An 8,347-nucleotide genomic window follows, 5' to 3' on the forward strand; every position below is an offset into this window, starting at 1 on the left:
AAGATTTCCTTATTCAAATGGGGAAAGCAACATCTAAAAGATTCCATACTTATAAACTGTTTGTAAGTTTCTTGACATGTTAAGCAAATTGTGCAACTGTTGATCTCATTTGGCCACAAATAGAGTTGAGTTACAACTGAGAGACAAGATCACAATATTTAAATGAATTAAGTACAAATATACTGGGTAACTGACTGCTAGAATTAAGTGATCTCTCTGTTTTGGGACCAATCACATTTTTATGACTAATTCACTATATTCACATATATGCAGAAATACACACCTGGTTTGACTGATTATATTTTCGAGTTCAATGAAATTGCTGAAAATGCACCCAAATAAATATGCAAAGAGAAACAAAACTGTCTTTCATTGAGCTAGTCTGCCAGCTTCTCCACTTATTACTGTTGATTTTATCAGCGATCTCGCGATGCTATCACATCAAAATCATGGTGAATTATTCCAGTGTAAAAACAAAAAACAAAAACAAATTGGCAGACTTCTTACAACTCTGTTTGTAAGTATCCAAGTACAGCAAATTATATTGACAAGTTACATCAAAGTTATCCAATACTAGCCTTACAGCCCTGGGTGACCTCCAATTGCTAATCATCAACTGCACTGCACTGATTTCATATACATGCCAAATAGATACTACAACAGGAGGGAAAAACCTGCTTGTTTATAACACTAAACACTGCTCAAACAAAGGTCACAATTTACCACATCACAATCTTCTCAACATATCTGTTGTTTGTGGAAAATAGACAAGTCCTAATCCATGATGCTCAGAAAGACAAAAACAGAAGAGACGTCCTCAAAAAATGGCCCAAACTTCCTCCCAGTGGAAGCGTGGGGTGCTTATCTTCTTTTCTGGATTTCCTTACTGCATGCAAATTGAAGTTAAGGTCCTTGAGCCCAGAGCTCCTGTTAAAGGCCCAGTAGCTCCTGGATACCATAGGGTGGGAAGGCTGGCCCACCTCAAATATATTCAAGAATCCATACAAGGAATCATGTACAGCTTCATCACTGATCTCTATGTAAGTACACAGACAGCCGAAGAATCTCGACTGGACTTGACAGTTACTGATGATTGTAAACTATGATGTAAGCTATACTGTAAAACAAGGAATGTTCACATGCATTTTAATTTCGCGAATTTCACAAGAGCCACGATTCACAAAATTAAAATGCATGTGAAAGTTCTTATCCACACTATACGCATTGAATGTTAGAGGCAACTCGCGAAAATTTCATGCCGCAAAAAAGGCCGTCGGCTCCAATTCGCAAAAATTTCTTGCCGCGAAAATGTCGTATTTTACAGTATACAGTCAACCTTGCCCAAGTCGAATCTATTTGGACTGACGAAATAGCTTCGACTTACCAGAGAAAATTAGACTTATGAGGGGTTAAAATCAATAGAATGTAAAGAGAAGGGGACTTGAAGAGACCTTCGACTGAGGCGATTATTCGACTTATGCGAGGTCAACTTTATAAGCAGGGTTGACTGTATTCGCTGGTGAAAGCTATTTGTGGTGTTAAGAGTATACCCCAATGGCAGTGAATGTAAGATCTATGCAATCAGGCGACCCGTGTCTCCACACGCTACTGGTCTTTAAACCACTTGGCAGTCAGTTGACACAAAGTTTGTGACTGATGCTTTAGGACAGATAGAGAAACAACTTAGCTATGCATTGTTAGAATCCAAATTTAAACATCTTCCAATTGACTGCCGTGTTTCAGGTGAGCTCAGTGAAGTCCTAGGAAGTTAGAGTCCTATTTATTTCTCTGTGGTGGTATTCAAAAAGCACAATTATTATATACATTCTAAATGTAGATTTTCAACACAAATCCAGAATTGAGCACCTGTTGATGTGATGACGAATTACATCAATCATTTCAGTTTTGTCCTGATCCACGACAGCTTGGAACTGAAAGTATGCCTCAACCTTTGAATTGGGTTTGTTGTTCCTCATCGAACATTTCACTTGAAAATTTCAGCCAGTAAGATTTAGAAGCAACATTTCATATAAGAAAATAGAGTTCTTTTCCTTCCTAACCCCCTAAAGGAAGATGTCATTGAAGACACATATAAATGTAGGGCCAAGCCAGGATTTCATTGAGGACCAAATCTGTAGCCATCATATACTTGACAAACTATCTATTAGAAAAAAGAAGGGAATATTACTCAAAATGCATTTATTCATATACCTGAGAATACATGGGATTTTATACTACTTGCTAAAACTGCTCAGAAGGAATTCTTTTGCAGTTGCTTTTGAAATGCACTTGTGCCATCCTGTATCTGGAGGAGTTAGTAGTCTCTTTTCGAAACTGATATAAAAATGTTGAGAAGATAATAGCCCAAGTAATACAATGCCTGCATTAGTATCCAGGATAACTGACATCATATACCCAAGCAGCTTTGTATCACAATTGCACAATGAGTCGATGGGTACCTGTTCTTCTTTAATGCCAAGAATTATACAAGTATCACCCGTCGTAAAATGGTATCTACCGATAGCCTTCTCCAGCTGACATCTCAAGTGGTAAAGGGGAAAAAACAAACAAGCAAAGCACTATTAAAAACAAAGCATTTCAAAGAGACCTGATTCAGTACCAACCACCATGGAAAAGGCCCCTTAAAAAAGAAAGCACTATAAGAATAATTTTCAAGTACTTCTCCCACTATAAAAAAATACAAACGACATAAAAAAATTACTTAAATGATCCAGACACAACACAGACAAACATTCACACACACACACACACACACACACACACACACATAAACACACATACAAGCACAAAAATGCCAAATAGTTCCAAATCATTGACTACAGAAATACAAGCTACAAAAATTCGTAGAAAACCAAACCAAACCAAAACACAAAATGAAAAAGGAGAGGGAAAGCCTGTAGGTATGCTGGCAGCATGACAAAACTGAGAAGGAAAACACCTCAGGAATCCAAACTGCTTTCTATGAAATAGCCATAAAATAACAAACTGTAACACACAAACATTAAAGGGGGAAAATATGGTTGGCAAATTAAAAAAAAAAAATACCTAAGATTTGGTTTATCCATGGATAATGCAAGCATGGACATGATATGCTTGACTATGGTAAACAGGTTTATGTTTTTAACCCAATCCTACGAATAGAAAGCGGAAACAGCTCTTCCTCTTCATGTGCTTTCATAGATCAATGGCAAATGCTGTGGTAAGGTCTCAGCCAAGAATTGCTCTATTTTTATGCACAGCAGTCCAACAAGGTTTTGCCAACTTCCAAAAGTGATGCAATAGAACAGAAGCACAAATCACTTGTCAAAACATTGAGCTACACATTCACACAATGTCTTTACCCCAAACCTCCAAAATTCATGTTCAGACGAGCAAAGTGTACAGGCCATTGCCTGATGAATGTAGCTACCAGATTTATTTGAGTTACAGAGAAGGAAGGTAGTTACCAGGTTCACTTGAGTTACGGAGAAGGACATGAGCTATTAATTTGGCCGAACAGTTCATCTATTCAAACACCAGAATTTTTCTTAAATCGCTGTGCTAAGGTTAAAAAATCCAATATCATTCAAGCAGATGTAAAGATGGGTGGCCAAAACACGTATGTTGAAATTAGCATAGTTCAAATCAAATCTATGGTCTAAATTTACCTGGTAGTCCATGGTCTAAACTTCAAGCACGGACTAAAACAAGTATAAAACAGGCATATTTGTACCTTGTGCATGTGTTCCTGTTAGGGTGTATTCTTTACTGAATGTCTGCTGGCATATCTGTGCCATGCACATTTACAAAATCAGAAATTGCACAATCCATGGACTAGATTTAAAGTTCCTTTGGTGAATTCCATTCATAATGGCTTTGGCATCGAGACATGCGGGGGGGGGGGGGGGGGGGGGGGGGGGAGGGGGGCAATGGAGAAGGGGTATTAAATTGAAGGACTATTATAATATCAGGGAGAGCGGTGTCTATTTTCTGCAGTTTGCTACCAAAATATGAGGAAGTGTGTGTGAATACTGGCAGCTTCAGTGTGACTACATTCATACAATGTCGTTCAATTTCACTTGTAAAACAACATTGACAGTTGTGTAAATTGATTACAATGTAATGCGATGCCATCATTATATTTTGCATGGATTCACTTTATAAGGTAAGTAAGGCTGATTGCACCTCTTCCTCGCAACAATGCACAATAATCCTGCCCAGCTTATTACAACTGATTGTCATACACGTTACACATTACACATTAGTAATATACAAGTATTGTACATTCCGGTTCATGAGTTTTCAAGTACACCGCCTCAGCTGTAGGTACAATGATGACATATGTTCAGAAATACACTCTAATGTCTACAATTCACAAACATAAATCAAGATGGGTGAGTTCCTCACAGATGTATGCAGGGCAGCTGAGAGTTCTGGACTATGCTCTACTCACGACGCTGACCCCCATTACAGGCCACTGCACACATAATAGTAGTTAGCTGGTAAGGGAACCAGCAAATTACAAGTGACAACCTGTTTAACCCTTTGGGTGCTTTGACTGCTGATTGGCTCAGAAAACCCCATAGAGTTGTACACACTATTCAAAATCTCCACAACAGAAAGGGTTTAGGTACTACCTGTCTACAGAGACCACTGAAAGCAGTAAGACTGCTTCTCTGTGTCTCCCTTGGTGGTCTTTATACACAGGTTTCACTTGATTTCTTGCTTGGCGGTCTTTATACACAGGTTTCACTCCATTTCGCTGTTTCACCAGCTATCCTAATTTTGAGGTTTTGATTTGTCTGTTTGCAAATTAACTCACAAAGTTGTGAATGGATTTAAATGAAACTTGCAGGAAAAGTTGATAATGACACAAAGAACAGATGATTATTTACTTTTGGTAGTCATCCAGAAATTTGTATGGATTTTTGAAAGGATTTTTATCTTTTGACATATAAGGTCAATGAACTTGGGATTTCAAGCTGCACGTACTGGAGGTTTACATACGTGCACTTAAGCGTGTGCTCTGCTCGGGCAAGGCGCAGCACAGCTGGAAGGTGATGATGTAAACAAAAAGCTTCTATATTGGTAAATTGCATGCATGTATGGGTGGAAATGAGTTGCTGGCTTGGCGGAGGTCTGCGCTCTGCAAGTGCTTTTCTAGTTATTGATTATAATTTTACAAACAAATGTAACCCTACAAAAAGGGTTTGATAACTCTACCATCTTGAGAGCATGTTTCAGACAGGGATTTGCAATCCTTTGCAAACTATAAGACTTGGAAAGATGTCAGTAACAACTTAAATGCTTACAACTGAGTGTTTGTTGCCAAACTGCGACAGCACGCTCTGCAGCTTTGTATGTTGCACATGTTGTAAACTGCTCTTTAGAAAAACAGCACTGATTATTGAGAACTTTGCCGTGACACCATTTCCAGAGCGCCAAGAGGAATGCACAAACTAGGTCTGACTGCAGGATGATGCATTATCTTTGGAAGACACATCATAGCGGACAAAATTGGGGGGGGGGGGGTCTGGGGGTCTGGCACTCATCAGAGTGTACACATGTAGCAAGTTCACCTTCCCTATATTCTTGCGGACTATTACCTATTCAAGAAGAACATCGCAATCTCAAGGAGCTCTGGGGAACCTCCAGGAGGGCGTAGTGCCTACTTGCACAAAATGAGATCCTATCATCCTAAGGACGCTACCTGCCAAGTTTGGTAATAAAAAATAAAAAAGTCTGTCATGGGGTTTTCACGAAGAAGCTGAAATATACTAAATTTATGCACACCAAATGCTGAATCATGAATGATCACAATAGCACAATTGAGCCTTTGGCTCAGGTGAGCCAAAGGTGTACAAACTCATCGTACAATCTCTATTGCATTACCACCCTTTAAGTCACCAATTGACAAAGAATGATACAATTCTCTCTTGCAATACATCATCAACGTATGGTAGCGGTCACACAGCCTCTTCAAAGATCAGGAGGTTTCAGTACCTTCACTACTCCTGTGTTGGTATTGGGATAAGAGTCTCCTATTAGAACCAGAATATACAACACCAGACAATGACATACAGTCTAATTATTGTACAAACACAACTACTGGAGATCATGAGACATGAGACATGAGACATGAGACATGAGACATGAGACATGAGACATGAGACATGAGACATGAGACATGAGACATGAGACATGAGACATGAGACATGAGACATGAGACAATATCAGCCCAGACTCTACACTGTATGGATGAAGGGAGAACAGCAGACTGCTAAAGGCTGAGTATTTGGTTCTCACCCTACAAGAGAAGATAGGGCAACCAATCCCTCTGCAGGGGTTATGTGATTCTAAAATTCAAAATCAGTTATTCCTTGGACTGCCCCTTCCGTCCAGTCAAGCTTCCGCTCCACCATCTTGTGCTTTTTGTTTTTGGCTTTTTTTCTGTAGCAAAAGCAATAAAGTAAGCAAAAACATCAAACGTTTCTTCTTTAAAAAACTGATGCATTTGTTGTTGTTGTTTTTTTTTTTGGTTGTTTTTTTTTTGGGAAGTGGAGGTTGGTGTGAAATGCAAAGAAACTTGCAAAGGATGGACACCTTGGCCTTAAGATCTGTTGGAGAGGCTCGGTTAGTCTTACCTGTTCACCCAACAGCACTGCTGGCAAGAATATAACTTTGGGGTGGGGAGTACAAAAGTTTATTATTTTAAACATGGCTTTTCCAATGAAGTAAAACATTACTTTCTTGCCCAGTGCTAATGTTTATCCAATTCATCTAATACAACACGTAAAGGAATTCACCAATTTCAAGCTCTACTGATGTGGTGTAACACAAAGGGGAACCAGAGAATGAAATCACTGAATACAAACTTTGTCTGAAGTTCTTAAGAAACTTGCAAAGGATGGACACCTTGGCCTTAAGATCTGTTGGAGAGGCTCGGTTAGTCTTACCTGTTCACCCAACAGCACTGCTGCCAAGAATATAACTTTGGGGTGGGGAGTACAAAAGTTTATTATTTTAAACATGGCTTTTCCAATGAAGTAAAACATTACTTTCTTGCCCAGTGCTAATGTTTATCCAATTCATCTAATACAACACGTAAAGGAATTCACCAATTTCAAGCTCTACTGATGTGGTGTAACACAAAGGGGAACCAGAGAATGAAATCACTGAATACAAACTTTGTCTGAAGTTCTCCCCCACCCCCCCCCCCCCCCCCCGAAACCTACATGAAAGAATTAGGCTCAACATTGACACATTGTCTTTGTTAACAAGCGCTCCCTCTCACAGCAATTTGATACATGGTGTCCACACATCCCAAATATCCCAGACCCAAGTCTTGATGTTGTTTGATCGGGAGCTACAAAGGAAATTCAACCTAGACATTTAACATATGAGAATTCCATATGACAAGACTCCACTCTCTATCCTTCAAATTCTCCACAACTAACAATGTATATACAACAATTGGATATTTGTATAAATGATCAACTCCCAAAAGATCATGTATTTGAAATAACAATTCCTCATATAAAAACCACCAGTCTCTTCCAGTTGGTCACTGAAACTATAATCTTTACCAGCAATCACTTCATATAAATGTCTGCATCATACAGCAAGTCAGTCACATGTGAAATGGCTGAAAATACTCAGTCTTCAATAATTCAAGCAGTATAAAACTCCATTCACATTCCTAACCCACCATCATTTGGGATATGCTGGACTTGGAACACAGAGAATGCATAATTAGGAGCAGGAAATTAGATTCTACATGGCAGGTTAGGGGATAAGCCATGGCACCTAAGACTTCTATTTAGCAATATCTCTGGGGAATGCAATCACAAATACTGCCACAAACTAATGGTAAAAACTCTCGCTGGGTTATGCAAGCACATAATGACAAAAGTAGCTATCTTTGCTTAGCTGACACACGGCTTTGCACTGTATTCCACTGTAAGAGCTAGACCATCCTTTCGTTTTGAGAGAGCTATGGTATTTCCTTACTTTTCTTAAGATGAGGACAAGTGCCACTGAAAGGAAAATAAACACACTTTGGTTCCTTTAATGGCATTGGAATATACAGTAATATGAATAAAGGTTTTGTGCCAAGCTGTGGTTGATGCTGTTACATACACCACACTAAGGCCAAAAAAAAAAAATATGTTGTATTGGCGTAACATGAGATTTTCAAATAGGGTCGGGCAGGCGGATTTTTTTTTTTTTTTTGCTACCTGTATCTTACGTGTAAAACTCATATTTAACAAAACCCCATTCGGTAGAGAGGGTCTGTTGCATCCAAAGTTTGTTATATCACCGGTTTAAAAGCCGTCACGACATACCG

The sequence above is a fragment of the Diadema antillarum genome, unplaced genomic scaffold (assembly GCF_040938485.1).
Source record: "Diadema antillarum isolate AM-2024a unplaced genomic scaffold, OU_Dant_1.0 scf00000017, whole genome shotgun sequence".
NCBI lineage: Eukaryota > Metazoa > Echinodermata > Echinoidea > Diadematoida > Diadematidae > Diadema > Diadema antillarum.